At 45.2% G+C, this 19,209-nt stretch overlaps 1 protein-coding gene across 6 annotated transcripts in view; it reads left to right on the plus strand.

Moving 5' to 3' along the window:
- The window catches only part of NCK2 (NCK adaptor protein 2), a 126,463-nt gene that overhangs the window by 64,478 nt on the left and 42,776 nt on the right, over positions 1-19,209 (plus strand). For all 6 annotated transcript variants that reach the window (XM_036224019.1, XM_036224017.1, XM_016142274.2 and 3 more), the window contains one exon: positions 2,101-2,283. The gene's annotated coding sequence lies outside the window, so the exon portion shown is untranslated. The remainder of the gene's footprint in view (positions 1-2,100; positions 2,284-19,209) is intronic.

Below are 19,209 nucleotides of genomic sequence, written 5' to 3' on the forward strand. Positions count from 1 at the left end.
AATCTTACGCGAGGACCTTCTGCAGCCCCAGTGACCTTGTGCCTTGTTGTACTTGTCTTGTGGTCTGAGGTTATTTTTTGCACAAAAGTGTGTGCTTTTGTGATGGCTTTAGATCACAGATTCTACTTAGGACCTGATTTGCAGTACTTGTCCTTAACAGGTTTTGAGCAAGGGGTTACCACACTAAACATAGACAGTGGGTAGACGTCACTTAAACCCACAGACAGATATCGAGCACGCCGGGTTTTTTTTTTTTTTTTCTATTTAAGGTGTCTTCTTAGTGCATTGAGTTTGTCAGTGAAGTGTTTTTCTCAGTGACAACACTGCAGCCTTAATTTTTCATACCTGTGTCCCAGGTGGCCATCAGCACCTTTAAATGGGCTTTAAAAGGGTGTCACTTTGATTGGCGCGTCTCCCCTGGTTCAGACCCTGCTCTTTTCATACCACTTTTCCATCTTGTCCACCACACCCTGTGCCAAAGGACTCGGATCCAGGCCATTGGTCTTTCCCGTTGGGCTGGTGTGTGAGTTGCTCCTAACTAGCTTCTTTGTTGCTCTGGTAGATCTAGAGAGTTAAAGGCCTGCATTCCTAACTCTGCAGCCTGTGAAGGAAAACCTTGAACCTCCCTGAGAAATTAACTCATGTGTAAAAGTAGGTATTCCTGTCTACCCTGGCAGGTTATTGGGGGTGTCAGATGTTGCATTTGTGAGAGCATGACACATGCAGAGGGAGGCCCTAATTTGGACAGCCTGGCGTCACCCCAACATCCCTTCGCATTGGTCTAGGGAGATCTGACTTCAGGCACATTCACTTTTCATTTAAAACTTTAAAAGTAAAATTTACATCTAAAAGAACCTCAGAATATACTAATACAAAGGTAGCGTTTGTGAGCATGGCTGTGTTTATTTGGCGGCTTTTTGTATAAGGCCAGCAGTGAAAAAAATAAGAATCCTCAGTATCAGTTCAGACATCAAAAATTCCATTTTGAAAGAACCTGTCATTTCGTTGTAAACACTCAGCAGAGAGACGGGCATAGTCAGCCTGGAATACATTTACCATCTTGCCCAATTCTCGTTTTCCCATTGTATTTGGTTATCACCTTTTCCTTGCATTAAATCATAGTTTTTTTTTTTTTTTTTTTTTAAAATCACGCAGCCTTTAAGATAATGCTAGAGAATACATAAAGGGGAATGAAGTTTCTAATAAAAATTTATGAACTTGCCTTATAACATTTTTATGATAGCCCTACTTGAATTATCTTTTTCTATTTGACTAAAATAGAATTCGATTTTTTCTATGGGGTATTTAACGTTTTGGGTCATAATCACGCTAGGGATGAATTAATAGATCTTCTCTGAGTGAACTGTCAGGACAGATCCCTGTGGGTTTGAAATGTAATTAGAAATGTCAGTGAACTCACTTGGAGGTCCACAGAGCTTGAGGGTCCCTCAGAGATGTTAGGCAAGGACTGAAAGTAGTTACCCAAGTGAGTGGACACAAGGCGACAGCACACTCCACCCCCGGGAGGGAGAGAGCGGCAGGTCACCTCTGCCAGGCTTCTCTTGGCTGAGCTTCTTGTGGTTTGGGAAGGTTCTTCTCAGATTTCCTGCAGGCCTCCCTCAGTAAGTGGCCAGTGCAAGAGACTCCAAGACACAAGTCTCTAGGTAGTATCCATGCTCTCTGCAACCCAGAGTTAGGCTCCCAGACTGGCTTCCTTCCCACTTGGCAGCCTCCCTTTTGTTTTTGGCAGCCTTTGAAAGGTGCAGGTTGGGGCCGAGAGGTAGGAGGGCTGGAAGAAGAACTTACGGTCCCTCATTTATGGCTAGTTCTCCCCATCCTCCCCATCCCTTCCCTCCACAGAGCACGTGGTTGACCTCCCCTTGACCACGGCCTGAGAGCTGATCCAGGGAGTAGAAGGTAGCGAGGTGGGAGTGTTTTCGTTTGGATAGAGATAAGTTAGATACAAAGCAGCTTTTTTATTTATTTTTTCCCCTGGGGTTTATTAGAAATATTAGTTTCAGGCAAATAGTTATTTCTCAAGGAGTTACTTAAATTCAAGCAAGGCAGTCCTAATATATGGTTCTTTCTGTCTCTTTTCAGATTTCATATGTTCCTCTTCTACAAGTGATTTTCCAGATCATAAGTCTCTGCCGAAATTTGACTTGTATTTGAAAATTTGGAGAATTTCCGCAGCTTTGTAACTTCAGGGGAGTAATCAGCTGAAAAATTCACCTTTTGTGGAGTTCTGTGTTTTGCCAGCCATCTCATAACTGAGCGCCAAAGGTAAGTGTGTGGTTTTCTACTTAAAACAGGTGGAATAGGATGCTACTCTGGCCTCAAATGCTCAATTTGCAGAGTAGGTTTTACATTAGCAAAATGGCAATAAACGTACCCCTGATTTGATACACCACATACAATTTCTGTTTTCAAGGGCCTCGATTCAAAGATTAGATTCACTGTTCCTGCTTTAGCCTGGGTTGGCATTGAGTAGCCAGGAAGCAGAGCACAGGCTCCTTCAACTTACGAAACAGCCTCATGTCTCAGGTCTTCGGCCCAGCAGGTAGTTCTCGAGCCCAGGTGAGCCGGGCTTCTGTGTGCTGCCCTGGGGGTAGGAAAATGAGTAAGCGCTGCCTTTAGGTGCTGTCAGTCTAGTGAAGGTTTCTTTCCAACTTTGATGCAGAGATGTCTACATCAAAAGATGCAAACAGGTAAAGGATTCTGAGGAAAGTTTTACCTGTTGGTATGAGAAATCTACGTGTGTGTGTTAAAACAAAACCATATCTAGCACAGCATGTGGATTCTGAGATCTAGGGGCCCTAAAATAACAGATACTGAACAAAAACATGTCCCCGCACAGCAGAAGGACTTCTTAGCCCTCAAATATGCATTGGGACCTTTGATTTAGAATATAAGAAATGCTGTCTGGTAGTCCAGGTAACCCGGTGTTTCTGTTTTGGCTGGGCGGTAAGCAGAGCTTTATGAGAAGGTGCAATCTCACCTCCAGAGGATGGAGGCACCTGTAGAGATAACACCACCAAGTCATCAGCGTTCCTTCAAACCTTACTTTGCTTCTGCTGTTTACAAATTCTTTTGAACTATCTTTGAATCAGTAACTTTGGACCACAAATCCTCTTGATATGATTTCCGTAAGTTTATTAGTTTAGTATAAATTAGAATTTTCTTTCATTTGGTCTAAAATGACTACTAACAGTTTTGTAATTGTGTTTTCTTTTTTCTCCTCGATTACCTTTTTTTCTTTGGTGAGGGAGGGGGACGTCTTAATTTCAGTTATGTTCCCCTTTGATGTATGTAAACCAGAACAGCATAGAATTAATATGTAACACCCTTTTGTAAGGGTAGGATTGAGTGTCTGAGTGCCTTTGCCTTATTATAGTTCATGATTTCTTTTAGAGAAAATGACACATTGTCCCATTTATGTAGCATTTTGTTCATTATAATTTCCTGGTCTAGGCCCTGGGGGGCACGTGTTGTGCAGCCTGATTCCAAGCCCTGCTCTGTCCCCCCTCCCCTTGCACCTTACGCTGATCTGACCCGCCCTCCCATGACACCGGCCCTTACCAGCTTATATGTTCTCCTGCAATGACAGGGCACTCCCAGGTGTTTCTTCCAGATCTTATGTAAGACAGACACCACTGGGCTGCTTCACGTCCAATCCTAGGAGATTTCCATTACATTAAAAACAAAACAAAAAAAAACCTCTTACCCATGGTGACTCAATTTTTTATTTGTCATTGCAGTGGAAGCTTTTAAGACTTATTCCTTCATAAATGCAGCCACATTTATATTTCATGGCAATATAAGATGGATATCCGTGCAAATCTTCACATCTGATCATAAGACTTCATTAGTAATTCATCAATAACAGAGTCTGACGGTGCTTCTTTAGAAAGGTCTTGATCGTCAGTGACATTAAGTTATGATCAGAGTCCTCTTTCATAAAGTAGTACTCAGTGGGCTACCAAGGTCACTCAAGGCAGCATGGCTGCACAGATACCCAGTCAGAGTCCGTTACTGTAGTATTAACAAGAAGTGATGCTTGGGTGTGATTAGGTAGAAAGCCACACATAGATTATCATGAAAATGCACTTAGAAATATTTATACCTGTAGAATTTTAAAGAAATGTTACTTTAAGTTCATGAGATCCACACCGAAACCCTGAATTTACTTACCGAAAATTACTTTTGTGGTTTAGAAAAATGTTCAGTGGGACAATCATTAGATGTAGCCATTCATGTAATAAATGTTTATTGTGAGCACCAGCTGGGTTCTAAACTATTTTTCTTGCAGTGACTGTTTTATACTGTGTTTTAGCAGCTCCGAAAATAGATAAAATATAGTTCCAGACACTGTTTCCCACGGCCTTGGGGGATGGGGCAGGACCCTGACAGCTCGGGGTCTCTGCTAACTGCTGTAGGTGATGTTCTTACAGTGAGTCTCTGGTGCTGAACTGAGGGCAAACTGACCCTCAGAGCGGAGTCTGGAAAAACCAGAGGATGCTATGCTTGGAGTGAATTTTAAAGAGTGAGGGGGTGTGCGGACAGAGGCAAAATGGGTGCCCTAGGCACAGGGCAGGCTGGATGGATTAGCCTAGTGGGTCCTAGAGTCTCCAGGTCATTCAAGCATTAATTGTAGGGGACCAGGCATATACGTGTTTGGTCAGCGGCCTTTGAGCAAGTGCCAGCAGGGAAAGTGTTAGCTTGGTCATCTTTACTATTTGTCAGGCCTTGGAAAGACTAAAAATGCAGCCTGCTGAAGTGGTAGGTGGGGCGTCAGCCTCGGGCACATTTTCCAGTTCATAGGTGCTCTAGGTTTGTGCAGTCCCAGCTAGACCCACACCTTGACCTGGGCCAAGGGAAGCAGTTTGAGGAGAGTAGGGGTGTCCAAGCTGCATCTCAGAGCGGGCTGAATTGAGTCCCCAAAGCTCTGTTTCCAGGTGACACATTTCCCTGCCCTATATCTATTTTCATCTCCAGGAGCCCCCTGCCCTTTGAGGTTAAGGAGCAGGTTTTCGAGACTCCCCTGCCTGGACCCAGCCCACATCGGGGAATGGAGACCATGGGAAGAGCATGGTGGCAAATCCCTTCCTTTCACACTGAAATTGTTAACCAATGTTAAATCTGCACTTAATTCTTCCTATATATAATTGAAAATGAACTGTGATTCACTGTTGTTGGAGACTGGCTAGCATTTACTAGGGATAGAAAATGTGGACAGCTTTGTATGCTATGCCAAAGATTTTAAATCTTTTGAAAAACTTTTTGGAGACATTTTTAGGAGAGAAGCCTAATGGGTAGAAGGATGTTGGTGAGATGGCGGGAGGCAGGGGTAGATGGTAGCTTAGGTGGCAAGACTCATGCTGAGTAAATGACACCTGGATTTCGCAAACTGTCAGGTATGTCTATCCAGATTATAAGTGTTAGCAGCAATCCTGCATGCATCATTTTTTAAGCTTTATTGAGGTGTAATTGACAAAATCATGAGATATTTAAAGTGTACATCGTGATTTGATATCTGTAAGCATTGTGAGAAAATTCCTACCATCCGATTAATTAACACATCCAACATCAGTCCACATATCTATCCTTATGTTTGTGAGAATGTTGAAGTTCTACGCTTTCAGCAAATTTCAGTTATGTAATACAGTATTCTTGACTATCGTCACCGTGTTTTACATTAGACTCTCAGAACTTATTTGTCCATAGCTGAAAGTTTATACCTTTTTGTCAACCTCTCCCTATTTCCCCCACACCCCAGCTCCTGGGAACCACTTCACTACTTCTCTGTTTCTATGAGTTTGACTTTTTTTTTTAAGATTTCACATGTAAGTGATATCATGCAGTATTTGTCTTTGTCTAGCTTATTTCACTTAGCGTAGTACCCCCAAGGTCCATCCATGTTGTAAAAAATGAGAGGATTTCCTTCTTTTTCATAACCGAATAATATTCTATTGTGTGTGTGCTCACGTACATTGTATGTGTGCATATATCACATTTTATACACACGTGTATGTACATATCATATATACGTGTATGTACATATCATAACTTCATTCATCTGTTGATGGACACTTAAGTTGTTTCCATATCTTGGCTATTGTGAATAATGCTACAGTGAACATGGAAGCTCAAATATCTCTTCAATATCCTGTTTTCATTTCTTTTAGATGTATAACCAGGAATGGCATTGCTGGATGATATGGTATTCTATTTTTAATTTTTTTTTAAGGAACTTCCATACTATTTTTCATAGTGACTTGATTTACATTCCCACCAACAGTACACAAAAAGGTCTTCTCCACAGCACTTATCTCTTGTCTTTTGAATGACAGCCATTCTAACAGATGCGCAGTATAGCTCAGTGCGGTTTTGATTTGCGTTTCCCTAATGATTACTGATGTTGGGCACCTTTTCATGTACTTTCTGGCCATGTGTAAGTCTTCCTTGGAAAAATGTCTATTCAGATATTCTTTTTATTTTAATTGGATTGTTTTATTTATTTATTTATTTATTTTGCTGAGTTATATGAGTTCTTTATATTTTGCGGGTATTAGCATCTTATCAGATGTGATTTGCAAATATTTTCTCCTATTCCATACTTTGCCTTTTCATTTTGATGATGATTTCCTTTGCTGAGTAGGGCTTTTGGTTGATGTAGTCCCCCTTGGGTTTTTTGTTTGCTTGTTTTATTTTGTTGCCTTTGTTTTTGGTGTCAAATCCAAAAAATTATCATTAAGACCTATGCCAAGGAGCTTACTCCTTCCATTTTCTTCTAGGAGTTTTGTGGTGTCAGGTCTTACATTCAAGTCTTTAATCCAGTTTGAGTTCATTATTTTTCTTACAGCAACTTTATACAGAGCAAAGCTTCAAGAAATTGCAGTAAACAGTTTTTTATGTACTCAATGAAACATCATTTTCTGATAGATGGAGTGATGATCAGAGTTTAGCCAAGCATTTTTTTTTTTTTATCTTAGATAACATGCCAGCATATCCTAGCAGTGTGGTTTCCCAGAAAGCAGGAGAAACAAATTAAAAACAGATAAAGCAAATCCCTGACCCCCCCTCACACACACACACACCGTTTTTCCTCCCCTGTGACAGAGTGTAGAAGCTGAATTCATACATTCCAGTCATTGCTCTGTTATTCTCTGAATTATCCCTTAAAGTTTACAAAGGAATTTTTTTATGAATGTTTATAAATTGTAAAACTAGGTGACGTGGCTACCGCCCCCCATCCCCCTTTTATAAAAGAAGGAAGTGAACTAGGAGAGTTTGCTTTACTTGCCACGTTGGGCATGGCATAGGACAGTGACCTGTGACTGCACACTGGATTGTAGACACACTGACCTAGCAGTGCTCTCTGTGTCTCACCTTGAGTCTCTGGACCAGGCATGTAGATGATACAGATGGGAGAGAACACTACAAAGAAACGGGTCACATAGAGCTTTCAGTGAGGCCATTGCTGCAGTTGAGGTTCCAAAATTAGGAGAGGCAGTGTTTTTCCTTAGCCTCCCTCCTCCAGAAAAACAAAAAGTATATCTCTCCTGCATGCATGTGTGTTGCAAGGCATGGGGCATATTAGCAGATGAGACCTTGAACAGGTCAATCTTTTGGAGATGATGGATGTGTTTATTACCATGTTTGTGGTGATGATATCGAGGTGTATGCACAGGTTCAAATTTATCAAATTGTATATGTTCAATATGCGTGCAACTTTTTATGTTAAGTATACCTCGGTAAAGTTGAAGAATAAATAGCTACGGCAGTGTGAGAATACTTCACGGCCCTATCAGTAGTGCGTGCCAACCCGAAGGCTGAGTATGGAACACTGCAGCACTGTCTTCCACAGCAGATGTGTCCGGTGGTCTTGGAACACTGGGTGGAGGGTTGGTGCTGGTCTCTGGGACCTCCCGCCTCCGCCTTCTTCTGTCACTGGTGTGCCTCAGTGTAGAGCGCAAAAAACGCATCTTGAGTTTTAGATTTCTGCCTATCAGAATTGTTTCTTCTGTTGACTTTTTTGATAACACTGTAAATGTTTTCTTTGGAAATAATACTGACTCCAAGATGTTAAAGTGGTTATGGAAATATTATGAATAAATCAGACCATAAAAGATAATAGTTTAAGGGGAATGGCTTTTGATACTGTGAAAACGAGGCAGATAATGACAAAAGCATATTTTGAGTAGAGTTTCCCGCACCTGACCTCTTGCTGGGGGAGGGACCGCGTCCACTTGTCTGGTCCATGATGGCGGCCCACCCTGCATCTTGCCGTGAAATGACACTGGCCTTCTCAGCCTCTCAAAGAGCTGAACTTGACCAACAATAACATTGACAAGTGGATTGGTTGGATTGGAGCCTGACTGCTCTCTGCAAGAAGCAAGGGAGTTCCTAATTGTTGAATCCACTGTGGTGGTTCCCTGACGGAGCCCTTGGCTCTCCGACTTCCTGTGTGTAGGCCTGCTCAGGCCACAATGTGGGCTGGCTGCGGTCAGGGGCAGCCCACGGCCTCAGTGAACTTCAGGCCAGCCCCTGCCCATGGGGGCAGAGCGCTTTGGGGTGTGTCTGTGGAATGCTGCTCTCTGCTTGGCCCCCAGCAGTGCTCATGGGGAATGAGTGGGACACGCAGCAGATCCGAGATCCCCCTGCCCCCATCGGACTTGTTCTGTTTAGTGGACATACAGCCCGTGATATTATCTTACCCAGGGGTTTCATTGTAGGTTTTGCCGTGCTTACAGTGATGAAGAGGGATGTTCCATGCCAAGACTGGAAGAGCTAGGGAAAGCCATTGATCCCCAGGGCCTGAGACAGGACCACCTTTCCTGGGTCTAGTGGAGGCCTCTTGTGTGGGAGAAGCTAAATACAAGCATCTTCAGATGACATCTTAAAACCAAAAGCTCATTTTTAAGACAGTTTTGTAAAATGTCAGTCATATTTTCCTTGTATTTAGATCTCAAGCCTTTCAGCATATACCTGGAACGGAGGTCCATGGAGAAAGTGTCAAGTGTGTGTGGTGGAGGGGCTGACCTTGTGCTTTTCATGGCTGCATGTTACCTCTAGGCTCTAGCTTCCATGACAGTGACTTGGAGGGACTAGACAAGTGCTGGGTCTGTGATCTTGGAATTCTAGGGACAAGACTTCAGGGACAGCTTGGGTCCACAACTCTGGATGCTGCTCCGCACAGAATTCTGTGAGAAAGGCGATCAGGTATTGGAGACCCCAATTACGCCTCCTCCTCCCTGGCTGCAGCAAATGCAGGAGCTCATCTTCCACCTGAGTCTCAACTCCAGGAAAGGGGACCAGGGACTTCCAGGGCTACAAGCCGACGATGTCACTGGCTTTTGCTGGCCGAGTGGAGCCAGGCATAGTGGGAGTGGGACACATGATTGGGGGGTTCTTGGGAATAGAGTGGGGATGGAGGCACCACGGCTTCTGCTCCACTCCTCACTTTCCAGAAGCAAGCACGCAGGCCTCTGGGAGCTCTGTAAGGCAGTGCCTGCTGGCTGTACGTGAGAGCCACCAACCCAGAGTGGGCAGATGGATATCTACTGCAAAAGCTCCTCAGAGTTTTAGATGTGCTGATGCAGGTGAGAAGCACTGGTGTAAACGTTTCCATCATAACTGCTCCCAAACTTGGTTTCTTCTCAGAATTGTGTGAAGAGCCCAGGCCCAGGTCTTAGCTCCAGGAATTATATCTTGGGATGCCCAGATATTCATGCTTTATTTTAAAAGCTTCTCAAATCACCCTATTCAGCCTGTTCGGAAACTGCTAACATGGACCCTGGATTTTATATCCCCTGCCAGCTGGAGAGATGAGGGGGTAGTTTGGGATCGAATGCATAGGTAAGGGAAGAAGAGAGGGGGAAGGTGACTGTCAACATGTAGTGTTCTGTCTCTTAGAAATGCCTCACTTGCATTTGTGCCAAGTTCACCCCCTCTGTGCTCCAGGCCACTTTGAAACATGCATTTTCTCTGAGGAGTCACTAGGAGCTCAGGCTCCACTCCAGATCCACCTGGAATGGACTGAGGGGTCTGGACCTCTGTGGGGTTTGCATCCATCCATCATCTTTTAAAGGGACCTTTTATCAGAGGTTCTCCGTTTCAGAATTGTCATATAGTCGTACTTTATAGAATTCATGAGACTGAATGAATTTCAGGCTATGACTAATTGCAGTGCTTATTGGCAATTCTGATTTTTGTTCCTTATAGAGAGTTAACCCTCAAGGGAGACTGGTCTTAGGCATAGAAGTCTGACAAAATATGATGAAGAAACAGGACGCAGCTGTGGGCACTGTGGTGCTTAGAACATACCAGAGATGGGCATGTTGGTCATTTCTCTCCACACCTCGTCTTCTCTGCCTTGGCGATTCCAGCTCTGGGAATAGCGGGCTCCTGGAGAATGTGTCTGAGGGTCAGTGGAAAAGTCACTTCGCCGAGTCTGTATTATTTTGTGTGAAAGAGAAGTAATTTCTCTTCTTTTAGGTTTTTTTTTCTTTTTTTCCCCCCAACAGAGCCCTTAGTTTTCTAGGTCACCTGCAGAGCACAAAAGGGGTGGGAAATAGTTCTAACTTTATGGAAGGCAACACATGCAAAGTTAGCCCTGCTCTGTCAGTCACATCACACCCTGAAGACATTTGCAATGGGCTCTGCGTCAGAACCAGACCTTCCGCCCTCAGGGCGCAAGTCCCTTGTGGCTTAGTGCCTGGAACTGCAAGATCCCCATGCGTCTTCTCATGAGTCAGATGATTGTGTCCTATCCTTTAGGCTCTGGGGCTGGGCGGTAGGATGACCCCTGTCCTTTGAGGGCTGAGCCCTTGAGGCCGAGTTTTGTTCCCTGGGGTGTTTCACTCTCAGTGTAAGTGACGTTTGTGGGGAGGCCTAACACTTTGACCATCTCAAGAATAGAAAACTTAGAGACTGGCATATAGAATACCTGACCACTCAGGTTTTTTTATGCAGATATAGAACTTATAAACCAGAAATGTCTTATTCCTGAGAATAATTGGAGCCCCGTTTGGAATGGATGACCTAATAAAGGGCTTGGGACCCCTTTGTACAGTCCTAGGCCCCCGGGCTGGGGCCCTTCTTCACTTGTCTCCACAGCACCCTCCGTCTCAACACTCAGTGTCCTTTCCTCTGTGGGTCTTCACTGTCTGCCTGTCACATCCCAGCACACTTTAGACACGTTTCACACACACGAATGTATATATATGTATGTTGATAATAAAGGGATAGGCAAGGTAGAGCATCAATATACCATGAATCGTAACCAGGAGAAGGCAGCAGTGGCTGTGTCAACACCGTATGTGGTGCACGTTAGAGCAAATTACCAGGTACCGTGGGTCCCTCCCAAGATACCTCTCTACATGTGCTCGTCACATGTCCTTAGGCTGTGACAATTTCTTATAGTGGTGTCTTTTTGATGACCTTGATGGTTGTGAGGAGGACTTGTTGAGTGTTCCTCAGCTGTGTTTTTCTCATCGTTAGACTGGGGTTGTGAGTTTGGGGGAGAAAGACCATAGAGGTGAAGTGCCATTTTCATTACATCGTAGCGAGGGGTACATGCTAACTGTCTGACTGACCAGTGTGATGGTGACCCGATCACCCGGCTGAGGCCGTGCTCCTCAGGTTTCTCCACGTGAAGTTACTCATCCCCCTTCCCACACTGTCGTCTTTGGAAGGGAGTCTCTAGGCCCAGCCCACACTTAAGAGGACAGGGATTAAGTTCTACCTCCTCCAGAAAGGAGACTCTGCATAATTTATTTAGAACTCTTCTGGGGTAATTTATCTCTTCTCCCTCATTACTTTGTTTACTCAACCACTCATTCCCTTCCTTTTTAAAAAATTAGCTTCCCCACATACATGCATGAGTCTAAACAACATTGTCACGTTTGCTTGTTTCACGGCTTTATGAAAATGGAACCATGTGGGATGCAGTCCTTTGGGGAAGCTTTCTCCACTTTCACTGCTTCGCGATACTGAGGTGTGTGACTTTTACCCGTTTGTCCTCCCTCCTGTTGATTGGGCTATTTATTTCTCTTCTGTAACTGTCATAAGCAGCGCTGCTCTGAGCACTGTCGTGCAGGCCCCCGACTCACAGGTGCCAGTTTCTCGCCCACCGACACCTGGGCGCGGAGTCCCCGCCTCACACAGCGTGTCGGTATCACCTTCGCAACGTAGTGCCACCTCGCCTTCCACAGTAGGTATCCCGTTGTACTTTCTCCACCAGAATATGAGGGTTCCCTTTGCTTCACAGCCTTCCTAACGGTTTATTATCAGTCTTTTTCATTTTATTCAGCTAGTGTAAAATCTCAATTATGAATGCGGTTGAGCATTTCTATGTTTTTTCACCATGTACGCCACCCTTCTGTGCAACGACGGCGTCTTTCGCTTGCTTTTCAAATGAGTTGTTGATCTGTTTCTTTTTGAATTGTAGGAGTTTTTATATATTCTAGATACCACTTTGTCATTATATGAACTTACAGCAGTTTTCTTTACAGGTTTATTTCGTTATATTTTGATCTGCGAAAATCAATAACTCCTCCTTGAGCATCTAGACTTTCTTTTAACTAGAACAGCGTCTTTTACTGCGCTGACTGTGGATACCACCGTTGATAAACGTCAGTGCTTTCACATAAATGGGAATCTTAGAGCTCTGCTGAAAGGGTCACATCCATTTTATGCTGTTTCAGTGTTCAACAGCCTTTTTTTAAAAATTTGGAGGATGAAAAGATGAAAGTTTTTAATGCTGGAACTTTATTGACAGTAGTTATTTTTGCTGGGAATAGTCTAGTCTTAGACTGTGCCTTCTTACTAATTTAATGAACTCTGCTACACTTTTCTCTTTCATTAGCTGTTGCTGTACTAGTCAGTTGCTACGAAGAGTTGGAAGATTCACTCTTCATTATTGATCTGAATTTCATGAATGTTTATGTATATTACACGTGGTTTCACTCCCTTACTCAAAGAAGCGGAATAGTATAAAATTTAAATTTTTAATCGGAATTCTTCTGTGGCTTCCATCATGAGTCAGGAGCTCTTATTATGTAGAGTGATTATAACAATGACTGCATCTAAAGGTGAAACTGTTTTAGATGAGGCATCTTAAATTCAAATCCAACAGCAAACTAGGCTTCAGTATAGGATGGCTTACATCCACAAGTGGATTCTTGTGGAGCAGCCATCAGCAGCTACATGGGCTATTCATTCGTTCACTCCTTCACATGCGTACTTGCTGGGTATATCATGGGCTTAGGCCCTTTGAAGTGCTGTGTTCATAAGGAGACAAAGACCTTGTCCTCAAGGAATTACATTCCATCAGAGAAAATAGACAATCAGCCAATAAAAATGTGTGTGAAGAACTACTGGTCAGTGCCTGGAGAGAAGAGTCGGGGAGGGGTGCGGACAATAGCCTGGTAGGTCTGGCAGGGTGGGCTGGGCCGAGCAGGGAGCTGGATTTAGTCAGGGTGGGGACACGAAAAAGAGAGGAGCAGAAGAGGTGGCATTTGAACAGAGGCCTGAACAAATTGAGAGAACAGGAGCTCGCAGATGTCTAGGGAAGAGCATTGCAGGGAGCAGGCATGGGTCCAGAGGCCCAAAGGCAGTAGTAGCTGGCCTGGTCTGATTTTATACTAGTGTGGTGCTGCAGTGAGGTTGAAACAGAGGAGCGACACGAATCACTGTTCATTTTATAAGTATCACGAGGATGCTGTTAGGATAACAGACTGGAGTTGCTGGAGGGATGTAAACAGAGACCAGAAGGAGGGAGTAGTCCCGGCAGGAGGTGCTGCTGGCTTGGAGCGGTGGATGGGGCGAGGACTGGTGGGATTCGAGCCGTGTTTTGAAGGCGAGCCTCCGGGGTTTGTTGATGAAGTGGATGGAGCGAGAGAGAAGAGTCTAAGAGTTCTGGCCTGACAGCAGCTGGGTGAATGGTTGTCTTCTAGGTCATTTGCTTAGAAGGGAACATGGCAGGAGACAGGAGGTTTTTGTCATTCTCTATCTGATTTGTTCTCGATAAAGAGAATGAAGACTTCTGTTTGGACATGTTAAGTCTGAAACACACATCGGACATGCAGGTGGAGATGGTCGGTAGGCAGTCAGGCATAGAAGTCTGATGTTTTGGGAGCGAGCGGGGCAGAGGCCTGCATTTGAGAGCAGCCTGTGTGCAGCTGGAACTCAGAGCCAGCAGGGTGGACAGGCTCATCCAGGGGGCGAGGAGGTAGGGCGGCGGCCCGCAGACAGCCCGGCTGCTCCTGCCTCTCTAGGTCAGAAACATGAGACCGATAAGGAAGAGTCAAGGAGAGAGGGAGGACAGCAGGGCTGCGTGATGGCCAAGGATCCGGGTGAGGGATGTGTTCAGGAAAGGGCTGGTGGACAGTGACAGCTGTCAGCGTGCAGGTAAGGTGATCCGGAAAAGAGAGGAAACTCCATGACGCAGTGGAGCAGGGGGATAGAATCTTCAGGAGGCAAGAGGGAGTGGCATTCAGTGCATAAAGAACAGGCCTCAGAAGGGCGCGCACATGCTCCCCTCAGGAACAAAAGGGACACCGGAGTGTGCCCAGGCACCAGTAGACATTTCCATCTAATTGCCCTGTTTTTCGCAGTGAAATAGAAGCATGGTCATTCATCAACTAAGATGACGGGGAAAAGGAGGAGATATTAGTGGGTGGAAAAGAAGGAGCTCCAACAAACCCCTCGCCAAGGGAGAGGGGGAGTTCGCTTGGGACGTGGGGTGAGTTGCTGGGCAGCACCAAGGGCTGGCCTGAGCCAGCGGTCAGAGGCTGAAACGGGGGTTGGGAGTGCTTCCGCCACAATCCGGTTGCCTCAGGGCAGGTGTGGGGCAGGGTAAATGCCCCCTCACTGCTTTTGGCAGCCATGTCGGACCCCCGATTACAGCCACTGAAATCTCTTAAGTGCACTGACGTGTGTTACTAAGTAGCTTTGGCTCAGTTCTGCGTGGAGTCCCATGAATTACATGCAGCAGAGACTATTGGTGGGCTCAGGGAGGCCTGGGGCAGGTTAGTGAGGAGATGGGGTGGGACCGAGCCTTGAGAAATAGGCTGCGGGAGAAACGGTGGTGGGAGAAGGTTATGGAGGGGGCTGGGATATCAACGGGTCAGACACTGGAGCAATGAGTCAGGTAACCAGTGCAAGGAAGGTGTTACTTAGAAGCATTACTTAGAAGGAGGGAAGGCTGGTACTTTCCACCAGCTGAGATCTAACAGCATCATCCTCACAGAATAGCTTCTTTGCTTTCTTCAACAGTTTTGTGACCCAGGAGCTGGACTAGAGTCAGCACAGAAGAACTCTCATGTGTGAGATGTACAGAGTGGGATGTAGGTTCTGCTGGTTACTGTAAAATCAGCCATGTTGATTCTGAGAGTGGGCAAGAGAGATACAGGATGAGCCTGGAGTGTCTTGTGGTGCCAAATAGTAAGTAAGGATGTGCTCAACACACACACACACACACACACACACACACACACACACGTTCACAGTGAGGACGCACATACTCACAGTGATGGTGGTGTGTCAGAGGGACACAGGCACCAACTGAGATCCTGAAAGCCAAAGTTAGAACAAGTTGAGCAACAAAATAAATAAGAAGTATTGGATTGTAGCCCAGAGTATAAAATATCCGTAAGTTCATACTGATATAAATGATTGAATAAATTTTTAAAAATGAGGGAGGAGATCAATCTGTGCAGAATTCCAAATAATTGTTGTAGCTTATCTCCCTCAAGGAGATGGCACATAACTCCCCATCCTTAAGTGTGGGCTATGCTTGGAGACCGCCTTCCAAAAAGCACGGTACGGTAAAGGAGAAAAGAACGACTTTACAGTGGGAAAACCTGGCAGACACGACCTCCTCCAGGCTTTCGAGGCCACTATCAGCAGTGATAACTTATGTAGATAGTATGTACCCTCAATATGATGCAGTGACGGTGACACTTTGCCTCTGTGATGTTCCTCCCCCGAACCCATAACCTCAGTCTGATGAGGAGAAAAACATCAGATAAGTCCCAGTTGAGAGACATTCTACAAAATACCTGACAAGTTTTCCTCAGTACTGTAAAGGTCACCAAAACAAGCCAAGTCCGAGAAACTGTCACAGCCAAGAGGAGCCCAAGGAGACAAGACCACTAAGTGATATGGCATCCTGGATGGGATCCTGGGATTTTTTTTTTAAAAAAAGGACATTACTTAGCATACATTTATCATTTTAACCAACTTTAAGTGTATTTTACCACAGTTTCAAAAAAGAGACCCAGGGGTATGTTGCTCCGGGGTCACAGGGACACATGTGCTGGACAGTGGAGCCAGCAGCCTGAGACATAGACACGTGGGAACTGGAGCCCTAGAGCTGGAAGTAGGGAGCGAGCATGCTCGCTGAACCCCAGTCAGGGCTGACAGAAGGACCAGGAGGGTCAGGGCAGGGCTGGCAGCAAAGGAGGAGAAACAGCCAAAGACCCCCCATCCTGGGTGCTTAAGTGTGTTTTCTCACTTGCTGGTTCTCTGGAATAAACATCAACAAATAGTCTAAATTTATGTTTTGAAAATAATTTGCCTGTGCAGCTGTGCGACTCATGAGCTGTGGACACAGAAAAATCCTCTCTAGGCTGAACAACTTACCCCAGTGGGAGCTGGGGTCTAACCAAGAATCACGGGGTCTCTTTGTAACCTCCCTAAATTGGATTCGCAGGACTGTGCCATCCTAATTTTATGTCACTACCTTTGAGAATTACTGTCCTTGTGATTTTAAGTTTCCTCTTTCTTCTTAAATGGCACTACCATAATTGAGTGTAAATCTATTTTTGAACCCCTGTGAAGCTTCAGTCAAGTCCAAGGGGTCTTGTCACTCGGTGTCACGTGGATGGAAGAAGCGCAAGAATGCCAGACGTTTACCCCACATGAACCAGGTATCAGGCACTTCCTGTGCGTTGCTACGTTTCCTCCTCACAGAAGCGCGGGCCCCATTTACAAACACGGAAGTGGAGGTCAGGGAGGTTAAACAGCTTCCCTGCTGTCACCCACCTCATTGGTGCAGAGACTGGATTCACACCCCAGCCTTCTCCAACTGGAGAGGAACACACAGAAATGGTCACGTTGATGGCCTCAAAGGGAACCTCCACAAACTCGAAGACGTAGAAGCTTGGTGGGCTACAAGCTTTGCCTGTTAACCTACGAAAATTAGAAAACAAATCCTAAAAAGACCCTCTCCAAAATAACCCATGGAGAAAAGGTCGGTGGGGTCTTAGTGACTTGACCCTGTACCTACTGTTCAGTCGCATGTGCGCAGGAGCACTGCAGGAAGGTGGCAGTCTGCCCCCAGAGGCAGACGACAGCAGTGCGGAGGTGCTTGCTCCCCACACACCATGGGAGGGAGGTGGTCAGCGAGAGGGTCTCCGCTCGTCAACCCTGTATTTTAGAATTGGGAAAACTTCTACCTTTTAACTATTCTAGCCTCCCTTCACCTCTTCTCATCCAAAATATTAGAAAACCAACGAGGCCCTTCCCAGATCACACCTGGACAATTGGGAGCTACTGCCATTTCTCCATTAGTAGTTTCATTTATGGTTCATCAAAATGGAATTGAAATTCAGTTCTTGTTTCTCAGTATCCACCTTACCCTCGGGGTTTCTTTTTTTAGTTGTGCTGCAAAATTCTGCTGCATAGGAATGCTGCCAGGAAGTAGAAGGTAGTATCTACAGCCTGGGCTTTGTGATAAGATGTAGTTCTAGTGAGTTTGGACCATGCTCAGGATCTTCTAGCTTTGTGGGTTTGGACGAATTATTTAATATGTCTTTGCCCAGCTTCATCATTTGTTAAATATATCTGTAGGTAATTTGTGTTTCAGAGGTTTGCTGTGAACATTTGATGAGCTGACACATGTGGAACAGTACCATGCGGGCACACGGTGAATGTTAGTTGTTCATACTACAGCCATGTGCCCCTCAGCCACCTGGGTGGCAGCTCCTACTGGCACCTTTCCCTCGCTGCAGAGAAAAGCCTAGTGCTATTGTTTATTTTCTTCTTTATATGTAGTGTATTTTTGTGCCTTAGGAAAGTGGTAAGACCTTGACTTTTGTCACAGCTTAATTAACTTCCTGAGAGTTGGAACTGCCACTAGAGTCCATATTGTGTCCTACTTCAAGCTGAAGTATATTAGCTGTAATTAGTGACACTGCTGTGAAAAGCCACCAACTGGCCTTTCTATTCCCCCACAGGTTACCCCAGCTTCCTGCCAACTCCTGTCAGATTAGTTGGTATCTAGCATGTCTTTTATCTACAACACAACTTGAAACTTTAATAAAGAATTTCATAAGATATTTTAGTTGTTTCTGAGTCTGCTTTGAGTAGGTCTCCTTAATGCACATGTGCTATTTTTAAATATTTGCACATAGACACCAAGGGATCAGAACATAGAAAGTATTCCCTTTGGGGACTGGCCTTAGCATAATTACTCACTGTTTTCATTTCCTATTGCTGCTGTAGCAACTTGCCACCTACTTAGTGTCTCTGAGGAGGTACTCCTTGTGCCTGGGGCTTGAGTCACAAGAGAGCAGACATCTGGTCTGTCTTGCTTACCAAGAAACCCTGGTGCCTTGGAAGACTGTTCCTGCATTGTAAGAGCTTAGTAAATCCTGACTGAATGAAGGAAGGGGTCCCTGGAACGCAGCCCCACCTTATATTTACAAAGTGTGCTGTAGTACAGAGGTCCCCAACCCCTGGGCCTCAGACCGGTGCCAGTCCATGGCCTGGTAGGAACTGGGCGGCACAGCAGGAGGTGAGCAGTGGCTCAGTGAGCAAAGCTTCATCTGTATTTGCAGCCGCTCCCCAGCACTAGCATCACCGCCTCAGCTCCACCTCAGATCCTCAAGCATTACATTCTCATGGGAGCACCGGTCCCTGTTGCCAAAAAGGTTGAGGACTGCTGCTGTAGTATAGAGAGGGCTTTAATTATGACTGTGGGTCTCATGCTCGTGTCCCTTCTGTGCTGGGAAGTGTGCTCAGGGCTTCACAAACTCCTAAGTGAGGTCCTGTTATCATCCCATGTTACGGAAGAGGTAGCTGCGCTAAGGTGGCATAGCGAGACTAGCCCATATCTGTGGGATACTAAACCCCACACTCAAACACTACATTATCAGGCTTTTCCTGAGCATCTTGCAAGGCTAGGCAAGGATTCTTATTCCC

This window comes from Rousettus aegyptiacus, unplaced genomic scaffold (genome assembly GCF_014176215.1).
Source record: "Rousettus aegyptiacus isolate mRouAeg1 unplaced genomic scaffold, mRouAeg1.p scaffold_m13_p_7, whole genome shotgun sequence".
NCBI classification, from domain to species: Eukaryota; Metazoa; Chordata; class Mammalia; order Chiroptera; family Pteropodidae; genus Rousettus; species Rousettus aegyptiacus.